Below are 23,260 nucleotides of genomic sequence, written 5' to 3' on the forward strand. Positions count from 1 at the left end.
CAGGCCCTGGCTTCACCAATCAAGAGTCAGAGTTGGCATCCATCTCTATGTGTCCCTTTCTTGGGGCACAGCCTTTTTCCAGTATTGTGAGTTCAGCGAACTCCAAAACCTGTTGTTTATTTTTTCAGCCCCACCTCCTCTCTAATGGGAAGAGACCTCCAGTTCTTTTGTGCTTGCTCCAGGTTTATTTGTGCTCAGAGCTTGCTTTCAGCACTCTGAATTTGTTAATTAATTCTGCAACAGGAGCTTGGTTGAGCTACCTTCCCTTGCTCCTAGTAGAGATTGCTTCTTTTTCCCATGGAGAAGTGTCTCAGAAATAGTCTGCTATACCAGTGGGAAAGGGTGCCTGCCTCCATGCCTTAGTAGAATTTACAGTGCTGTGCTGTGATCTCAGCCCTTCCACCCATTCTGGATGATGCATGATCTGTGTCTGGTCACGTGAGTTCCATTAACAGTTGTTTCTGACAGTTCCTGACTATTTACTAGCTTCCCTGGAGGATGAACTAAATCCTACATCTCCCTATGTCACCATAGGAAGGTTCCCCACCTGTCCCACATCTCTACTTGTATAATTTTAAAGTAAACATTTAAAATTATAATTTATTATTTAAAGAATTTCTGAAGTACCATCTTCTCTGAGAAGATTTCTTTGGTGAGGGCAAAACGTATCTTCTTTCTCCAAAAATAAATGGATAAAAAAAATACAGCTAAATTTTTCACTTGCCCATCATCTTATCATTTTTCATATATATATACATACAACCATTATGAATGATGAAAATCAATTGAAGAACCATTTTCCAATTCCCTAATAAGTATGAGGGACTATTTTAGGCACTGCAGTAGAAGCCAAGGTACAAATGACAGAACTCTTGACCTCAAGAGCAATGCACACTAGTAACCCTCTTCTCCAGACTGCAGCTTCTTGTTTACATTTCTTTTATTATTTCAAAAGGTATAAACCATCCAAAATATAGCAATGTTGGAGCTTTATGCATTTTGGATCCACGTGCCTCTCATTATAATAGAGAATAATTACTTTGTTTAAAAACTATGTCTACGATTAAAGAAAATACAACTGAGATGAAAGGAAATTAAAATATGAATTCATCTATTTCATGTGACTCTCCCATTCACTTCTGCAAAGGGGGAGAAAAATTCCTTGTCTACCAAAGAGTTATGTTTCATTTCCAAAGTGAAGGATTAATTACCACCAAGAGGCATCGAGACAGAGACTAAAATTGCCAGACTCCTTTGCAGCTAGATGGAGCCATGTGATATATTTCTATGTTAAAATGGATAAGAAACAGATTGTGCTTTCTCTTCTTCTTTTTTCCTGGGTGCTGCCTTGGGGAAAATAGACAGTGTCTCCTGGCTTAGTCTCTAAATGACACCCTAGAGCAGAAAACCTCCCCATCCCCAATGAAGAATACTATCACTGGACTGTTGTATGAGCAAGAAATATATATTTTTTGAAATATTTTAGTTCTAAGAGCTATGATTGGCTTATGTAATAGTTGCTTGTACTATAAACCCCGCTGCCACTTTTGGCCTTCAATGTATTTCAGTTACTTACTAGTTCATTTTTATTGGTTCTTATGGTTTGAAGTTGAACTAAGAGTGACTGGGAATTATTCAACATGATGAAAGAAGAAAAACGGTGAAAAATACTAGAAAAAATAAAAAAGAGTCATAAAAAGAAAGAAATTTCCAGAGTAGTTTGAATGAGTCAGTGAGAAATGTATTGAAAGATCAGAGACTTCTAAATGACAAACTCAATTGATATTAATCAATTTAACACTCTCAAATGAAAATTTACAAATCCATTTCAAACAGGAAAAAGTCTATATTGATGAAAAGCTGTCAAAACACAAGCAGACATTAAGCACTATTTCTTACAGCACACCAGGGTAAGGCTGAAATCCAATAAAAGACAACACATGTAGAAATACAAGGCTCAGAATGTGAGTAGAATATTTCCAAAGCTGTACAAAGATTGTTTGGAAAATTCTACACCTGAACCAACACATTGTAATTCAGAGGATGCTCTCACAAGGCTAGAAGTGGGAATTTAATTTTATCATGTGAAGGAAAGTAGAAGAAAATGGCAGGAAATGCTGTTGCTCTCCAATGAATAGCAAAGGAAGATTTCCAGAGACATTTTTCCTTGAAAGGCAGTCAAATTCAATATAAGTAAACAATCTAGCATCCCGTTCATGGGCCAAAGAAGCTGTTTTATTAGACCCTTATTCCCCATGTGTAAACTTCAGCAAGCCTCTGAAACCAAAGGGAAGATTTATGGTTTTGTAGATCTCAGCTCTGCAAAGAATCTATTCTTACTTTTAAATCTATGATTCATTTTTAATTAATTTTTAAATGTGGTCCAAAGACATTCTTTTGCATGTGCATAACCACTTATTTCAGTATCAAAATGTAATTGTGTTGACATATCTGAAGAAAACCAATTCATGGTAAATATGAATGTTTGTTTACGTTTGGATGCTCAGTTATATTCCATTGATCCACTTATCTGTCCTTATGGTGGTACTACCCTGTTTCAATCACTGTAGCTTTGGCATACATTTTGAAATCAGGAAATGTAAGTCTTCCAGCTTTGCTCTTCTTTATAAAGATTGTGGGTTTTTCATTTCTTAGTTAATTTTTAGGACTGACTTGTTAATTTCTGCAAAAAACTTAAGCTGGTGAGTTGATAATGATCATGATGAACCTGCAGATCAACTTGCAAAGTAGCAAATACACTATACACTAACAAAGAACAAATCAAAAAATAAACTAAGAAAACAGTTTATTTACCTTAGCACCAGAAAGAATAAAATATTCAGGGGTAAATTTAATAAAAGAAGTATAAAACTTATGCTCTAAAAATTGGAGAAAATTGTTGGAAGAAATTAAAGAAGACCTCAATAAATGGAAAGATATCTCATATTCATGGATTAGAATACTTAATATTGTTTAGATGGCAATATTTCCCAAACTGGTTGAAAGACATTTGCTAGATACAGAATTCTAGGTTGACATTTATTTTCACTCATGAATTTGAAGACATTATTTAATTCTTTTCAAACATTCTCTGTTGCTACTGAGAAATTTGTCAGTTTAATAGGCATTTCTTTGTAAGTGAACCGGACTTTTTTCCCCCTTTTTTCTCTCCAGACAACTTTTATTTTTATGGTTCCATTACACAGTTACTATTTCTTTTCTGTTTTTGTTTTTTATCAGAGAAATTGTGGGTTTACAGAAACACAGGATTCTCATATACCACCCCACTATCAATGCCTTGCATTGAATTGAATTGATTTGAATAAGAATTTTCATAGAGTCAGAATCTAGAACATAGGCTACCAGGGGGTGTGTGAGGAGATTGAATAGGGTGTTAAGGATTAAAATATACAGATTTTCTGGGCGGGCCGCGGTGGCTCAGCGGGCAAAGTGCTTGCCTGCTATGCCGGAGGACCTCGGTTCGATTCCCGGCCCCAGCCCATGTAACAAAAACGGAGAAACAGAACACAATAAAAACAAGAAAATGTTTAAAGATGTTTCCCTTTCTTCCTTCCTTCTATCCTTCCTTCCTTCTCTCTGTCTTTCCTTTAAAAAAAAAAAAAAAAAAAAAAAAAAAAAAAAATATACAGATTTTCTATTGGAAACAATGGAAATGTTTGGCAATGGATGGTGGTAATGGTAGCACAACATTGTGATGGTAATTAACAACACTGAAAAATATATCTGACTGTTGGTTAAAAGGGGGAATATTAGGTTGTAAATATGGTAATGGAATAAAATTTTAAAAAATAATCCATGAAACTGCACCCCACAGTTGACCTTAAGATAAAACATGGACTATTTTTATAGAATCACTATAAAAGTATGATTTCATCGGTTGTGGCAAATGTTCCATACATTTATGATTGAATGACATTCCATTGTTTGTATATACCACATTTTATTTATCCATTTATCACTTGATAATGGGTTGGGTTATTTCCATTTTTTGGCAATTGTGAAAATGCCGTTAAGGCCATCGGTGTGCAAATATCTGTTCAGGTCTCTTCTTTCAATTATTTTGGGTTTGTACCTAGAAGTGGGATTGCCAGTTCACTCGGTAATTCTATACTGAACTTTCTGAAGAACCATCAAACTGTTTTCCACAGTGGCTGCACAATTATTCATTTTCACCAGCAGTGAATGAGTATTCCTATTTCTCCACATTCTCTCCAACAATTTTCTGTTAATAGTAGCCATTCTAATGGTTGTAAAAAGGTATCTCATTGTGGTTTTAATTTGATTTCCCTGGAATCTAAAAATATTGAGCATCTTTTCATGTGCTTTCTGGTCATCTGTATATTTTCTTTGGCAAGAAGTCTACTCAGTCTTTACCCATTTTTAAATTGGGTCATTTGTCTTTTTTGTGGTTGAGTTGATGGATTTCTTTTTAAATTCTGGATATTAAACCTTTATTAAATATATGATTTCCAAATATTTCCTCCCATTGTATAGGTTGGCATTTCACTTTCATGGTAAAGCCCTTTGAGGCAAAAATTGTTAATTTTGATGAAGTCCCATTTGTTTTTTTGCTTTTCATTTGTTCTGTTAGGTATAAGTTGTGAGTTTAATACTTTTTGATTCTTATCTTTCTTCAATTCTGAAAAATTCTTACCTATTATAACTACAAATATAACTTCACCTTCATTTTCTCTATTTTATCCTTTAAAGACACTCAAACAAAGGTTAGATATTCTCAGTTTTCTTCTACGTCTTTTAACCCTTCACATTTTTCTCTCCTCCCTCTTAATAATATATTATGGGTTTTTTTACAGATCTTCCATTTACTCACAATGGTTAAGCTGAATCTTCCCAACCATTAGTACACCCACCTTGGTTTTGTTTTTTGTTTATTTTTCTCTACGATCTTGTTTTTCATTTTTAAAGGCACATTTAGTTTTCTTTCTTGTCTGACTTTGTCACTTTCTGTAGTCTTTTATTGTTCATTTTTGTGATCCCAACTTTATTTAAACAGTCATATATAATTATTTTACATTCTGCTCTAATATCTATATATCTGAGGGATTTAGATCTCTCATTTCCTTTTCCTGATAACTCTCACTTACGGCAGTTTTCTTCTTTCCTTAGTAACCCTTTGACTCTGAGCTTAGAAGTCATTAGTCTTCATTAGTGGCAGTCTTGAGGCCCCAAATCAGGTATGAATACTTTCAGAGGGACTATGCAATTGCTATTGTTGGGAAATGGGAGATGTGGCCAACTTTGGACACTTAAATCCTTTTATAGGATCTCAAACTTAAAGCAGTTTAAATCAGAGTTAGTTCACCTGTAACCAGCTGCCTCTGGATCAAGCCTTGGAATAAAAATTACAGGAGGTTATTGGCATTTACTCTCAGGTCAGCCTGTTATTTAGCATTATCTTAGTGCTCAAAGTATTTTGCCCCAGCTTTGTTTATTCGTTTGCTTGTTTGCTTGTTTCTTTGAGTGGTAAGGGCCTTTGATGCTTCCTTTACTTCCAGCCAGTCCAGAAATACCTTACAAATGTGTTTATCTAGAAATTAGTTATATAGCATAAGTTGCTTATTCACAGTGCCCAATCTACCAAATGATGAAACAATACAAAGTTGTTGCTATATTTTTAATTTCATTATTGTAAAATTATTACCTTTTTATTTACCTCATAATAAAGGTTTCTTCACCCACAAAGTAGGAATAATAATAATACTGTCCATGAATTATGAGAATTTATCTGTTAGTGCTTGCAAGATAACATGTATGTAATAGACAATAATAATCATTATTAGCATTACTATTACACAACTTTCATTTTATATGGTACCAGCAACTAAAATACAAAACTTCTCTGACTGTACCCATTGTTTCCAAGAGTTTGTTATTTTGATGGACAAAATGTAATGTAGGTATTTTATTTGTATCTTACTAGTTAGGATTGTTATATTTTAATTTGTGTAATAAGGTTAGAAATTCTAAAAGCATTCCAAAATTTAAAGGTTTTCAAAAATTATTAATTAACTTATTTAAAAAAGTTTATGATAGAAAAGAAAGGTTTTCATTAAGTTAATTTTGGGGGAGCCAACAGAAAAGTCTTGCCTAATATGAGCCACTGGTTGATAAATTCACTTAATGAATACAACTTGAGCCGCAACTTGAAAAACAGTGTAGTTAGTGCTATGAGAAACCATTGATAGTCCTTGAGTTAGAAAACTGTATATTTATGAATCAGGACACAGGCGTGTCAATAGCTTAGTTTTGTCCCTGGGATGAAAATAATTATAAAAAATACAAAACAGATATATATATGCCAGGTACTGTGCAAAATATTTTACATACTTGATCTAAATACTCCAAATAACCCAACTAGTTGGGAACTATTTTATTCTCAATTTTTCATATCAGGAAATTTAAGCCTAGAAGCGAAGTAAATTTTCTAAAGATGACGTCATGGGAACAGACATGAACTTAATCCTATTTATCTCAAACTTCAGAGTTCACGCTTCTAGCCACTAATCTTCATTGTTTTCTAAGAGTCAATTAGATTCAATAATTAAGGCATGTGGCACACACTCTTGACATTCTATATGGAAAAACTTTTGTTCCACAGTGGAGGGATGGGAGAGGCCTCAGAGTGGGAGTGCATTTGAGTGGGACCTAAGAAAACAGATTGGCGTTAGAGTAGGCAAAGTCTGGGCAAGAGTGTTCCAGACCGGACACATGACCCCAGTGTGGGCAGTGAAGCCTGAGAGCATTCTGACTTCTTAGAAGGGCAGAGTCTAATGTGATGGAAGCTTTATAAGAGCCACAGCAGGTGAATAAACAGGTTGAGACCAGTTAGGGAAAGCCAAACTAAGGAATTTGATTTCCATTACACTGGCATTTGAGAGCCAAAGAATCTTTTATGAAGAGTAGAAATGAAGCATGACTTGGATTTTAGAAAAAGAGCAAAAGCAGCTGCCTAAAGGTAGAGAGCTAATATCTTATGTGTGAGTAGAGCAGTTAAAAGATTATTGAAATGATGTAAGTTGGGAAGGAAGAGGTCAGAGCTATGGAAATGGAATTTTCCAGGCCATAAAAGTATTATATATTCTCACGCTCATAACTCATTTCCAGGTTTCTAAAAGTAATTTAATGTATTCCACTTTGAACCTAATTAAAATGTACCTTCAGATATTTGATGATATTCCATATTTATTTCTTTTGTGGCATTTTTACCCTTAAGTAGGTATAAATATCTAGAGTGAATATCTTAAATACATTTTGGTTATATTTATAAACCTACTATAAATTTTAGTTATTTTTAAAAATTATTTGTATTAGCCAGGTGTTAAACCCAATCTAATTGGTGGTAGAAATAAGAGATTTTTTAACTTACTAGCAATAAGTATGAAGACACAGGAGGCCCACAGAACAGCTTTTGCAAGGAATAAAATGTCTTATGAGCATTCATCAGACTCACATATGTATAACCACCCGCAAAATAACATTTCAACGCTGCCATCAAACATGTGAGTAATGCAAAAATGATCAAAGTCTTTGTTGCTCATATATTTTATGTGTAATCAAAATTTTCATTCTTATTTTATACTCAAATAAATTATACATTTAAATTGGAAATCACAGGATTAGCACTTTAATTGGTACTTTAGGTTTGGTAGTCCTTTCTGAGATCTTTGTTGAATAATGTTGCAGTTGTGTACTGTCAACATTTTATGGAAATATCAACTATTATGGGTGTGTTCAATAACAAAGCTAAGATAATGATCGAAGAATACATTTGCTAATTACTTTTATAATTGATAACTTCAATATAATTTCAATATCAAATTATAGGATGAATAAGTTGGCCTCCAACTTTCCTGCAGTACAAAACAAATACTTAAATGGGAAAAATGTCAACATTCTGTAATATTGTCCAAATATAGGCAGGCAACAAATGCAACACTGAGCACCAATGTCATGTTTTCTTTATTCATTCCTCTTACTGTTATTCTCCTCTGTCTCAAGAGGGATATGAAAATATTTGTGAGATATAGACCAATGCCCATAAAGTATACAAAGAAAAAACTGCCTCTCCCAGAAGATCAATTTATTACATTACCAAATTTCTTATTTATGAAGTTTGATCTAATTGCCTCAGCATAGAAGTTTATTATTTTTATGGGTCATAATGATGTATGAATGTAATTACATTAATGATTTTCACATATTAGTAAAATAATGCCTGTCTTTAACAGTGAAACTGGGTTTGATTTCTTTGAAATATAGCCTACTAATGTTGTACATATTAAAATTATCATGTTCATTTCAATAGCTTATACTATTAAAAGTGTGAACTATAAACATTTTTATATACTGTTTTCAGCTCAAATACATGGTTGCAATCATATAGATGAATTTATAGCTCACATGACTTTTATTATCAATACAATTCTCATTTCCAAATAGTTTTCCAGGTTGCTATCTGTAATTTATGAAACCTTAAAAGTTTCCTGTCCTTCTGTCCTAAGTCCAGGCATATAACTTAAGCAAATATCGATTTAGCATATTATCAACCAAATTGGAAAATGCCAACTCTTACAATATTGTCTTTCAGATTAATATTTTCATCAAGTGCATTATGGTGGTAATTCTTAAAAATAATCAGTTTTATTCTTTTGTGTTATTTGGCTTGTCTCTTCATATTTTAAGAGTCTTACAAATTTTCTTGGTCACTGACATCAACTGAGGCTGTCAGGATTGGCTAACCTTTCAGTCAAACTCTGGAGGAATTGGTTCATGATCCTTCCTCAGTCTTATTTATTTATTTTTTGTAATTTAGTGAAAAATTCCTGAATACAGTTTAGTTACAAGTGTTTCAAACCAGTTTCACCCTGCTACTTAAAGGTGGAAAAGACTAATATTGCAATTGTTAGCCTACAAAGCTGATGAAATATTTTTAATGTTTAAGTGAAAATATGTTCTTATAATTTGCCAATTTTAAGCTGTTGAAGATATTGTTGAGGAAAACAAACAAACAAATAAACAAAAACTTGCCAGGTTTATTAAAGCTCTTCTCGAGTAAGCCTTTTATTTTCACACTGACTTTTTGGCTGACCCCTCTTCCCTCTTGAATTTCAATTTGCTCTTTGATAAAATCAAAGCACTGTGTTACACATAAATAAGTGTGTAAGTACTGAAATAAGAGTTTAGGAACATGTTTTCAAGTTGATACCCAAAGAAGTAGTCTCATTATGAAAATTCCTATGTGCAGTTAGAAGTTATCTCAAGCTGTGACTCAGAGGTTATGAATTGTGTTTCCATGCATAATAGGCATCCGGATCATCTATCACTTCAGTACTTTGCCTAGAGGGGTTGTGATGCTACATACAAAGACCCTAATCCCTGTATGTTAAGAATGACATTTGGGCCTTTTGTCTTAATGGATAAATTAGCATTCCTTCAGTACAGCTTTTCAAAACGTGACCAGGATGCTCCGGGATTACTAAATGGGATGAAAGCCAGTTAAATGCAAGACTGTCTATGAACTGAATCAATAATGCAACATTCTGGGTGTACTTTTTTCCTGCACTTTTAAAGTTAAACAATAAAATAGTACTTTAAAATCAGAAACTAGTGTTCAATCCTGCAGGTCTCAAATAACGCATGCTGTATTTATCATAAACTGGTAAAGATTTTTCTAAATATTCTATTGATATGGTAACTCTAATGATATTAATTTATTTCATTTCCCTGCCTAAAGTAATTTTCTAGATGACAGCCAATTCTTTGACATAGATATATACTGACAGAGGGAATCCCTTTGGGATTTAAAATGATGGGAAGATCCATCTTCATTTACTCATAGACAGAAGAAGGGGAGTTTATTTCTCCTTTTTAAAAATTTCCCATGTCTCTTCCATTTTTGTGTGATTTTACTGACATCATGGCAAAATTAATTTTATAATAAAATCAGCAGAGAAAGCATATTATCACACTACCCATTTTTTTTTCAATTGATAACTTTAATGATTGACCCTATATAATAGAGGATGTATGTGAAGGCCAACGATTCCTATATAAAATATAAATATGGATTTTGAGGATTTTTAGAAAATACAGTGGTCTCTAAGAGTTGATTAAAATATTAAGCAAGTTTTAATAATGGATAAAGTAAAACACCAGTAAGGATAACCTTAACTTAGTAGGGAGAGGATTAGGGAATCAGCTGGTTCTGGGATATATATTTGGATGTAACTCAGTGATTTGTCAGCTAGTTATGGTTAAAGTACAACAAGAGAAATCAGAAAGAGTAGAAGAGAGTCTGCAAACCACAGAGAATAATTTTGTTGAAAGAGGTCTCCTGACTTTAGGAGATAAGACGTGTAATAATCCCTGTGCCATGAAACCTACTTGTCCATATCTGTGTATCCTTCCTGATAAAAGGACTGTTAGTCCATTACTGCAAAATGTAAGACTCTGAAAATGCTAAATTCAAAACAGCATTCTCTTAGGAATAATAAATCATGAGAGTAGAATCAAAATACCAAATTCCCACATAAAATGTTATGGTCAAGTAACCACAATAACCCATTCCTTTATGTTCCAGAAGAAAATTTTAAGAGCCAAAATATTTAAAAAATAAATGTTAGGTTAAACCCCACATGGAGTAAATGAATTTAGCAAACATTCCAAGAAACGACTTCCACCCATAACTTCACCCGCAAAACCAATCCTGCGGCCCCTCCCGCGGCAGTTACCTGACTGTCTTGCAGCTTGCATCGCCCCTCCTGCAGCTACAATCTTGGAATAGCTTCCCTTATCCAGCATCCACCTCCGGCAGTCACAGTCCTGGCAGCCACAGCTTGAGATAGCTCCCCTCTTAGCCTCCCCCCTGCTTCTAACCCAACCAATAAAAACCTGACAACTACGCCTGCTCAAGCTAGATTTCCCACCAACCATCCTATATCCAGCTGAACCCCTTCCCCAGCTCCGGGTTGTCATCATTTTAGGCTTCAGCTACCTTGCATATCCTCACAATAAAGCTCCTTGGATGAAGTTGTGGTCTCTTCTCCTTCCTCCCGGTCAAAAATCTAGCAATAAGAAGGTTGTTAAAAGACAATTAAAAAAAAAAAAAAAAAAAAAAGGATAATGCATGACTCTCATACACATATAAAAGTGGATATGTGCTAAAATTTTAACTCATTAATGAATAAATGTGTAAGGTGCCAAAACTAATCCAAAGAAAAAAAATTGAAGAATTTTTACATTTACACACTTCTAGATGGGGAATATTAAAATGAATTGGAAAATACCCACGGTGGGGAAGAAAATCAACTGAACCTCCACTGGACAGAATTTACATGTCTGTAGGCAAGAATTATTGTGCATTACTGCCAGTTATCTAAAACTTAGTGCTATCAAATAGCTTACCTAGAATCAGAATCAGGCAATCTAGAAATGTATGCTATAGAAAACTATAACTAACTAACTAAAACTAACTACATAGTTACCCAATGAGGCAAAATTTTTCCCATAGTGTGATACTTTTTTTAAACAGTTATTTCACAATTTAAGGTATAGGTGAAAGAACGAATAAATGGTGGGTAAAGAGATGAATGAATGATTGAGCTAATTGTGGATTCTGTGGGAAGTGTTTCTCATGACTCCTTTATTTGTTTTCAACCAACATGAATATACATTCATTTCACTTTTCATCCAAATTTTGTCATCTGTTCTAGATTGCTAGCTGCCGGGCAGAGATGGATTGGCTTTTAATAAAAGGGGATTTATTTTGTTAGTTCTTCAGAGGAAAGGCAGCCAACTTTCCACTGAGGTTCTTTCTTACGTGGGAAGACACAGGATGGTCTCTGCTGGCCTTCTTTCCAGGCCTCTGGGTTCCAATAAGTTTCCCTGGGGTGATTCCTTTCTGCATCTCCAAAGGCCTGGGCTGGGCTGGGCTGAGTTGCGAGAGCTGAGATGAGGTATGCTGAGCTGCTTGGGCTATGCTACATTGCGCTCTCTCATTTAAGCATCAGCCAGTTAAGTCAAATGTCATTCATTGCAGCAGGCATGCCTCCTAGCCAACTGCAGATGTAATTAGCAACAGATGAAGTTCATGTACCATTGGCTCATGTCCACAGTGACAGAACTAGGTATGTTCACGTGGCCAAGTTGACAACTGAATCTAAGTACCACATCATCTAATCATGATTTCATTTCTCTACGTATTCTGTTAATCTTTCACCTGATTTAATCCTTTGTTTCCATGTCTTACTTTTTCTCAACCTCTTTGATTCCCCAGCTGCACTCCTTTCTTATGCTCATTTATAACACTTAATTCTCTTGCTGAATAATTACTGAAAGACTGAAAGCAGAAAAATAAAGGGATCTAAATTTTCAAAATTTCTAAATATACATATATATATGGAATGAAAGCTCAAGGGAGCCTCTTTCTTCCCTTGTTAGTCATTTTTATTTAGTTGAACATCTCTCCCACTCTCTAAATACTTTAAAACACTTTTTTATCTACTAAAGGTTAGCTCAAGAGACAAATTTAATATGCAAACAACAAAACAAAGTTAAATTTCATTAAATGCATTGTGCTGGGTTGTCAAGATATTTGAGGAATATGGGAGAGAATTGCAATGAACTAATGGACAAGGAATGGGGAGGCTGTGAAAGGACCATAAATACATAGATGTCAAAAGTCTAGACTTCAGCCTTAATGTTACAACTGAATTAATAAATGACAATCATGACAATAATATGGCAATCATTACATAATGCCTGTGTTATACTGCACTTCTTAAATTTCTCCCATTAAAAACTCTTAGCCTAACCTAGTTGTAGGTTGGCATGGCTTGCTTTCCTAGGAGTAGACAGGAATCAGTCTCAGCCTACTTCTTTAAGAGCATCATCAAGGGTCCTCGATTATGACACAGAGCATTTTTAACAGTGATAACTTAAAATATGCCTAAAAGGACTTAAAATATTTTAACATGGAATCTAAAGAATGATTCAAACTCCAGTTACTGATATGGTGTTAGGAATTGTGGTCAGGAGTAGGAATATGTGAAAGTCGGTGATATCCTTCCTTAGGAATAATCCATAGTGAGAAAGGTCTGGAAACAACAGAGAATAGTGCTCATTAACATACTTTGTGTATCTAATAACATGCAGTGAAAAGTAAGATAGCAGTGATCTAAAAATATAGGTTTTAAAACAGGGGTATCAAGTAGAAAGGAAGGCTAAGGTATTTCTATTAGGAATCCTGACTGTAATAAATAATGCAGGCAGTCACTGAGATCGCTGAATTTTTGAGAAAACACCACAGTGGTAGGCCGTCAGAAGAATCTAGTATTGCATCAACATTTCACAGATGAAGAAGCTGAGGTTCAGAGAATTTTTGAAAATTAACCACAAACAATTATCTAGGTATTTCAGGTACTCTTAAGTCTCGATTTCATCTCTTTATTCCCTAGCAATGGAACAGTAAACGATGCTTATAATCTTATATTCTTCTCTAAGCAGGAAGCTATTTGTGCCTTTTCTATCAGGCATTTCATTTATCATTATAACACTATCCATAATAAATATCATTAAAATAATTTATCCATGATAAATATAACTATTTTATTATTTATCTTTATTATTTATTATGCGCCACTCTTTTCTAAATCCTTTCTAGATGTTAGCTCCACGAAGTAGATCCTACAGACCATCTGGACCCTGATTTTGTTACATCCCTGAAAAGATACTTTTCCTAAACTCCTTATCCTGAATGACACTGAACTAATCTTAGACTCACTGATTAGAACATACATTTTATGTCTGATTTACTGCTCACCTATAGCAAGATTCCGACCAGTGTCAACTTTCTGCTCATTAAGACTTCACTAAGATTTTCTTGAATCAATTATTCACTGTTTGCTTTTAGCCAACAAGTTACCCGAAAGTCACCTGTCAATGATGTATTCAAGAACAATTTTATAAATTAAGGGAAACCTGTGTCCCACACATTAATCAGCACTGAATCTGAAGATAACCTGGCCACTGTCTGCATCTCATTTGATACTAGGGTTGATATTCTTCAAGTTTTGATAACTTGATCCAAGATGATACTCCATAAACTTTTATTTCTTGGACTTACAGAAACTGACTTTAAAAAAAAAAAATACAGACTTTCCTTTTGAAGTACCTGTCAAAGATGTCTCTGGTATTCATTTATTCCCCAAAGTAATCTCTTTATGTCTTCCCTCCTTAACAAATGCAACAATCTGTCCCTCAGAGAACAAAATAAGAAAGTAATAGCTTATGTACTCCCATCCAAAATAAATATGAAAATAAAAGAAGTATGATAACAGGCAGAATGAACCATCTATTAAATGTCCATGTTTTATTTATTATTGTCTTTTCTCAAATGGATCTCAGTAACTTAAACTATTTTTACAATGTAGCATGCAAGATAACACTACTAATTAATGTAGCTATATATGTTCCCATACAGAAAAATAGAGAATTCAAATGGAATATTATCCATGTAATTCAAATTTTTAAAAAGGTATATTTTCAGTTGTGTACGCACTTCAATTTTCACTTTATCTGAGAGAGTAAATAAAGTTTATGCAGTTCTACTTATTTTAGGAAAAAGAAATTAGTTTTCTTGTTGTGAATATGGGTAGCATTTTATTTTTACTGATGAATTCCTGCTAATTATTCATGAATTAAACTGAGGAATGATCTTCTGCTTGGAAGGTTTTATAAGATATAATTTTGTGATTCACATATACCCAGAGACTTATGCAATCACTATAGCTTGTAATTTTAATAAGCAATTAAACTTGTAAATTTAGAGCAAAAGCAGATACTAAGATTAAACAATGCTTTCCCCCTACCCAGTCCCCTGGTCACATTATATGGCTATGGTAGTATTCAAAAAATATTTTTTCTTTTGTTGTTTTAACATTCTGAAACAATTTTTAATTATATATTTTCCTTTAATGAGGTAATATACAAAGTGGCCAATATTAGATTTCCCCTTACTTTTTTTTTTTTTTTTACGTGGGCAGGCACCAGGAATTATGGCAGGCAAGAACTCTGCCACTGAGCCACCATTGCCCATTCTCCCCTTACTTTTTAATAATGTAGTTTTTTGGTTTTATTTTGGGGGGGTACATGGTCTGAGAATTGAACCTGGGTCTCCCACATGAAAGGTTGGCATTTTAACCACTGAACTATCCATGTACCCTTTCCCTTACTTTTAATAATACAACTTCTATAAGAGTGCATTGTTTTTGTTTGTAAGAAAGTCTTACAAATCTATTTTTGGTTAAAGCATAGTGTTTTGTTTTGTTTTTTCAGAAAAAAAACATGCAGATCTATATTAACCTAAAAATAATTGCAGATTTTGTCCAATTCTTTATAATGATAAGAACCCAACCGGCAGAAAAATGCACCCCTCCATCTATTAGTTTCTACGCTGGCTGAAAAGAAGTGAATGGATCCATTGAGGAGAGAAGCCTGAGTCATGACTGACACATGGACTCTGTTATACAGATTTCACAAGTATTAGGACCAAGCTTCAACTCAGGAAGGAGAGGGCCATTCTCTGAGTGAAAGAAAACACTACTTGACATAAAGATAGCTGCCTGATCACACATTTTTGGTGCTATATTTTGGTGGCAAAGCAAAAGCACCAATGACCTATCTATACAACATCCCTGAAGTGTTTCTGGGTATGGTGGGAGAAAGGAGAAAGGTTAGATGATAGAAAGTATAAAGTAGGGATGGGGGCAGGGAAATAGTGATGTATCTCCTTTTTCTCCCACATAAAAGTGTGAAATGTGTCCCTAAGTGGCTTTTTAACTGCCAACTCTCCTTGCTTTCATAGATGCTGTAAATAATGATAGACAACAAAGTTCTTCTATTTCTTTTGCAACTCCACATAAATGACTTTGCTCTAATAGGACATACACAAATATCGGACTTCCTACTAAGAATCATCTTAGAATCTCTTTCATTAGAACTTACTTTTTTTTTACAAGTGAATTTTTTTTTCATTGAATTTCTGAATTGAAAGGAATGTTCTTGTGCAGAATGCTTCTTCCCAGATAGTTCATTTATATAAGGACAAAATAGTACTTTGGAAGATTTTCTCTTTGGATAAAAGGGTAAACAGGGAACAGTAAAAACTGTGATAATTGTCCAATTTTGTGTACATTTAATATTTGATATACACTATTTTTCCCTTATTTTAGATCCTGAGTATTATAAATAAAACATTTCAATGATTTCATTTTCCTTGTCAGCACATTAAATTTGAAATACATTAATGGCATTGCATGGCTCCCTCTGGTGTTTAATTTAATACCTGAAAACTCTTATTAATTTGGTCAAAAACAAGTAGACAAGAAAATAACTAAGGAATAAATCTGTCTTTGAAGCCACAGATTTGAGTATAGATTAACTGGGATTGTTTTCCCACTAAAGTGTCTTCATAATTAGGCTATATTAAGGAGGCTATTATTAAAAATCTGCCTTTCTCAGAAAACACTAAAGAGACTCTTAGCTTGCATTGGTTTGTTTTTTTTTTTACCAGTCGGCATTACAATGAGTGAACTACTCAGTCTGCCCAGGTAAGCCACAATCAAATCAACTCCACAGGTACTAGCCCAGTATATATGGTACACTAATTACTTTTAAATGGAAGATAAAAGAACGGGAAAGATGGTAAATGTTTGAAAGAAAAAGAAAACAAGAGAAATTAGAAAGATTTTAAAAACAGATACACAGGACAAAACAGTAATTTCATCTTTTTTTGTTTCCCATTTGTTGGATACCAATTAAATATTGTAACAAGGATCATCAAATTTATGTTCTGTTTATTGAAATGTATTGCACTATCTGTCTAGCAGTGTGTGTACTTTTCTGACTTTGAAGACAGATGTAAGACCAAATCTATACCATTTACATTCTATACTAAAGGTTAGTTCAAATAATCCTTCCATCAGTTTTATAGTTAAATGTTCTTTGTCCCATTTACATATGAGGAAAACAAGTCTTGTACAGGTTGTGTAATTTGCCCAAGTCACATGATTAGTAAATTCAGATCGGAGCCTAAATTAGTCTGATACAAGAGTCCATTCTCTTTCCATCATACAATTTCTCTTTAAAGTCTCAGGATTATTATACATCAATATTTTTAATGGGCATTATGGTTGTTAAGAGTATTTAGTATACCACCCTTTTTTTCTTATTTAAGGTGCCACACACAATGATAAAGCTGCTAACTATCTGCTATATTTTTGACATTTTATTGTGCTTTTCCATTCTGTTAATCTGTAAACGATTTCAAGCTGTAACGAAACATAGAAGAGGAAAAATGTATACATATAGAAGACGGCCCATGATGTTTCTGATGCACTTCTTACATAATTGAATAATAAAAAAATCCTCCTGTAGAAGTCAATGTGGCATTCATTTATAGTAAGAGCTTGAGAGGGAGCAAAGGGAGAGGCTAAGATCACAGGTTTAACCCAGCAGGTTGCTTGGGCCAGAATCCCAACTATCCCATTTAACAGCTATGAGACACCCAGAAATTACTTAGAGTTTCAGAATTTGAGTTTTCTGGTCTGTAAAGTGAAGATAATGATACTACCTACATTTCAGCATTGTTTGGTGAATTAAATGGCCTAATTGAGATAAAGTATTTAGAACAATAGCCTGAAACATTGGAAATCCTTGCTAAGTATTCGTATGAGAAACTGAGACAGTAATAAAATAAGTTGGCAAGGTGCTTCAGTTTGCTAAAGCTGCTAGAATGCAATGTACCAGAAATTGATAGGCTTTTATAAATAGGATTTATTGGGTTACAAACTTATCCTTCTAAGGCCATGAAAATGTCCAAATTAAAGGCACCAATAAGATGATACCTGGACTCTAAAGAAAGGCCTTTAGCATCTGGAACACCTCTGTCAGCTGAAAAGGCACGTGGTTGGTGTCTGCTGGTCCTTGCTCCTGGTTCGTTCATTCAGCTTCCAATTCCAGTGGCTTTTTCTCTGTGTCCTGCAATCTTCTCAGAACATCTCTGGGGCAAACTCTGGATTTCATCTTTTAGCTTCTCTCGGCTCACTCCAGGTTCTGGGTCCTTCAGGTTCTGGGGGTCCTTGCTTAGCATCTCCCAGGGCATTTCAGTCTCCAAGTGTCTGTGCTTTCTCCAAAATGTCTCCCTCCAGTAAGTAGATTAAGACCCACCTTGCATGGGCAGGGTCACATCTTTATGGAATCAATATAATCAAGAGGTCTGCCCGCACAAGTCTGGATTAAAAGAACATGGCTTTTCTGGATTACATAACAGCTTCAAACCAGCACACAAGGCCACAGAGGCAAATACATAGCAAAGTAGAATATAAGCAAAAGAAATCTGCATCCAGCAGATCTTTGGAAATTAAATTATCAGCACTTGAAACTGAATTATCATGTAATGCCACTTCTTACAAGGACCAATGACTGATTTTTTTTCAGTCTCACTGCCTTAGTTAAACGTGAATTGGGATAAACTTAAATTATTTTTATTGTTTTTATATATTTTTCTCTTCATCATTCACTTCATTTTCAGTATAGCTGGAATACAATCTTAAATGAAGCTGTAGAATTTCAAAGTCATTGGGGATATCTCCAACTCTTCATTAATTGAATTCTCTGAACATCTTCCCCCCACCTATTCACACAAGTGATTAATGGAAGATGCCTATGATGAAGGGATGAAGTCTTAGGCAGAATTCCAAGATAAATGCGAAATAATTATTTAATAAAAAGTAGATTCTAGGAATTCTTCAGTGTAGCAACAAATTGCTAACAAATGTCAACACTGAATCTTAACACATACTTAACCAAGCTTAGTAACATGCTAAAATCAGCCAAAGGCTGGGATTTGAGAAAGGCAATGGAAGGAAAGAAAACAATGACAATTATTTAAGACTATTCTTTTTCTACTAAATATAAAATAGGTATATGTATGTGTATATATGTGTACCAGAAGCCTCCTCTAACATGAAATAATTTAATCAACTTTTTGAGGAACATTTTATTCTATGAAATTTTAATTTAATAGCTAACATTTTAATGATTTTACAAAATATTAAAAACATTCATACCCTAAAGAGGTCTAAGAGCTAAAAATAACATGATTGTACTTTCTGATAGGCTGTTAAGTACACTGTTTATATGCCATTATTTGAGCATATTTTCATGCCATTTGATTAGTGTTAAGCCAATACTTGTTGCTACACCCAAAGCAGATGTGTCACGGTCCCAAATCAGTTGATTGCAGTTGTCTTTGAACTTGGAAAATGTCTCTGGGCAAGTAATTTAAATGCTCCAAGAGCCAAAACAACCATTTTTTAACATCAACTCCAATACAGATAACATCATTACTTATCCCGCTTGAGTTCTCCTAGATGACCAACCCCCTACTCCAGCCTCCAGCAGGTATCCTGGATAGTTAGAAAATTGAGAAGGAAAAAAAAAAAAAAAGGACTCTTTTACTGGCATGTTATTTCCCAAGTCTTTATTATGAAATGTATTAGGGTTCTCCAGAGAAACAGAAGAACCAGTATATATATATATATATATATATATACTGTTGTGTGTGTATATATATATATATATATACTGTTGTGTGTGTGTATATATATATATATATATATATATATACTGTTGTGTATATATATATTCATAAGTAATTAACATATGTTAATATATATTAAGAAATTTGTAATAAATAATTGGCTCTAGTGATTGTGGGGGCTGGTCAGTCTGAATTCCACAGAGCAAAGAAGAGGCTAGAAATTCAGGTAACAGTGGTACTGAAATTTTTAGTCCAAGCATGGTCCAAACCATGTAAGGAAGGCTCAGGAATGGAGGGTGTGGTATTGAGGCAGAATTCCTTCTGATTCTAGAAATCCTTTGGCTTAATTTCTTGGGTTGCTCAAGCAAACAGCATGAAACGGGTTGACTGAGCGATGGGAATTTATTAGCTTACAGTTTAGAGGCTAAAAAAAAGTCCAAATCAAGACATCATCAAGATGACACTATCTTCCCACAAACCATGGCATTCTGGGGCTCGTTATCTGCAAGCCTTGGCATCTTGGTCACATGGCAAGGTACATGGTGGCGACTCCTGGTCTCTTCCTTCTTTTCTGGGTTCCATTGATGTAGCTTCTTGCTTCCTTTGGCTTTATTTCTGTGTCTGCCCTTCTCTCTGCTTATATAAAGGACTCCAAAATTGGATTAAGACTCATTCTGAATGAAGTGGGCCATGCCTTCTTAATTGAAATAACCTCATCAAACGGTTCTACTTACAATGAGTTCATACACACAGAAATGGAATAAATTTAAGAACATTTTTTTCTAGGGTACATACAAATTCAAAGGACCACACCTTCAGGTCTTGCTTTTAAGACCTCCAATTGACTGGATGAGGCTCACCCACATTGCTGAGGATAATCTCTTCTACTTAAAATTAACTGGCTATAGATGCTAATCCCATCTACAAAATACCTCCACAGTAACAACTAGGCCAGTGTTTGACCAAACAACTGGATACAAAACCTAGCTATGCTGACACATAAAATGAACCGTCACATGAAGTTAATCTTCATTGCCCCCCTTGATGTATTTAAGTACAATAAATTATCCTCCTTAATGTGGGTGGATGTCATCCAATCAGTTGAAGGTCTTAACAGCAAAAACTGAGGTTTCCTGAAGAAAAATAAATTTTTCCTTAAATCACAACATGAATTCTTGTCTCAGTTTTCAGCCTCTGGCCAGCCCTATGGATTTCACACTTCCAGTCCCCACAATCTCTTAAAATATATGTATACATATATATTTAAATCTCTTAAAATATATGTATACACAGCATATTGGTTTTGTTTCCCTGGAGAACCCCGACTGATGCACGCCTTCCCAACAGCTTACAATAGGAGACTGGTGCATATTTTCAAGATACAGGGGCAAAGAGGATCTAAAGGCAGATTTTAGGGTTTATAGGCTTTAGGCAAACATTACCAAAGGTATCAAAGACTCATTTATCTAGCCCCAAAGTTGGACTTCAATATCATCTGAGAAGTGTGAAGTTTTAGGGGAAAGAATTCTTGCATCCATGGAAAACAAGTGTATAGAAAACAATATAGACCTAACTCTGTGTCTTTGCTAATTTCCTTAAAGAAGGGATTTGTTTCCCTGTCTTTAAAAGGGAAAACAATGAACAAGGTAGAAAAAGTGTATAGCCCAAGGTAGGATTATCTTCTCACGTGGATGTCCTATTAAAGGGAAGCTTAAATGTAGATAATCTGCTTCTGGGATAAAAATGATTGGGAGGAATTCTTATTTTATGATTCAAGGAATAATTTAAGAAGCAAACTTATGTGTCTCAGTGTTTTTGTGATAGTGCTGCAATGGCTGTAATTGTGTTTTGTTTCTTGATATATGTCTGATTTATTAAGCCACCCACAGAGCAGTTAATTGAGAATTCACCAAATTACATATTAATTTAGTTAAGTATGATGTAAACAAGTAGAATTTCCATATTTTTATATGAAAAAGACAAGTTTTTTTTGTTAGCTTGTTTTCACAAATCCTTTAAGAAAAGATAGACCCATGGAAACATCTGCGTTAGTTCTGCATACACAAATCTAATTGTCATTCTAGGCCTTCCTTCTCATACTATAATATTAGAATCATGGTGCTAAGAATTCTACGTTAGGCTTATGCTTTGCAAAACAAATATTTCAAAACAAAGGTAAATTTTAAATCCTGATATTAAAAATGTCTTTGTGTTAAAGTCCTTTTATAGCTTTATTTAATTCATATTTTATTTTTTATTTGAGATCAAGAGAAACAAGGACAACATGCTCATATTGACAGTCTCAAGTTAATGGGATTTAATGCTTGGAATAGGTACCTGGAATCTTACCTTTTGACTCTTTGTCAAGGTCTGTCTGCCCATATGTGAAACCACTTTTCAGTGGCATAGTAAATCATTTTGCAGTACAAAACGATTTTAGTCTTAACTTAATTTAATCTAATGTAAGTAAAGGGAAGCAGTTTCTAAATAGCAAAGCTCATGTATAAGGCTAAATACTTCAGTCCTGCACATGATTGGTAGTCTTTACTCTGATTTTATACATATTTGATTTATGTACATATTCTAATGACATAAATTTTGTGCTTTATCCCATACCCCTCAAACCTTCCTAATAGACCTGTAAAGGATTATTACATATCACATAGAAAAAATCATTCATAATATAGAAATAGGAGATGATAGAGAAAACTCTTCATCTTCAGGACTATAAGGCCTGAAGGCTAATGAGGTCATGTGTTGGGCAATATGTAGTACTCTAGTTTAGACAAAGGCAGATGTGTTTGCATCTCTGTTCCTAAATGTACTATGCAATGTCAATGAAATACTTTATTTAGTTGAGGCTCAGCTTCATTAAAATGGGGGGAATGATGCCTATTCAATGTAGGCATGAGGAAAATGTGATAACACCTCTAAAATGTGGAGTCTACTATCTGCAATGAGAATGATATCTTAAGGGAAGTTTTGACTATTAAGATTTACACACCTTTGGATCTCCTATGGTGCCAGTTTTACTCCCTGATTTCACTAAATATTTATCCATCTGTTATACATCCTGAAAGAAATATGCTCATGGTTCTTGAAAACTACCCAGTGAACAAGTGTTCCCTGTACTGTATATGGTGTATTTCATAACTTGATTTACTGTTATTGATTTTCATTAAATGTTATTTTTTCCTAGGACTTTGAATTAGTCATATGCCTTATTAAAATTTACAAAAAGGTCAACAAAATTATTAACATTAATAACGCTTTGGGAGAATTTATACATACTTTAAAAACTCTATGCCACTGCAGAAACCCTTGGCCAGGTTACAGAAGTTATGACCACTTCTTTCTTGAAGAACCATTTGTTTTACATTTAACCAAGTATGGGAGATTTTTCTAAAATATGTTATAGAGACCCAGCTCAAATTTGATATATGTCTGTGTTCCCGTTTGAAAGGATGCATGTACCCTAGAAAAGCCATGTTTTAATCTTAATCAATTTTGTGGGAGCAACGATTTCTTCTAATCCCTATTCAGTACTATAAATTGGAAGTTTGATTAGGTTATCTCCAGGGAGATGTGACTCAGTCACTTGTGGGTATTAAACTTGAT

This window comes from Tamandua tetradactyla, chromosome 5 (assembly GCF_023851605.1).
Source record: "Tamandua tetradactyla isolate mTamTet1 chromosome 5, mTamTet1.pri, whole genome shotgun sequence".
Lineage (NCBI taxonomy): Eukaryota > Metazoa > Chordata > Mammalia > Pilosa > Myrmecophagidae > Tamandua > Tamandua tetradactyla.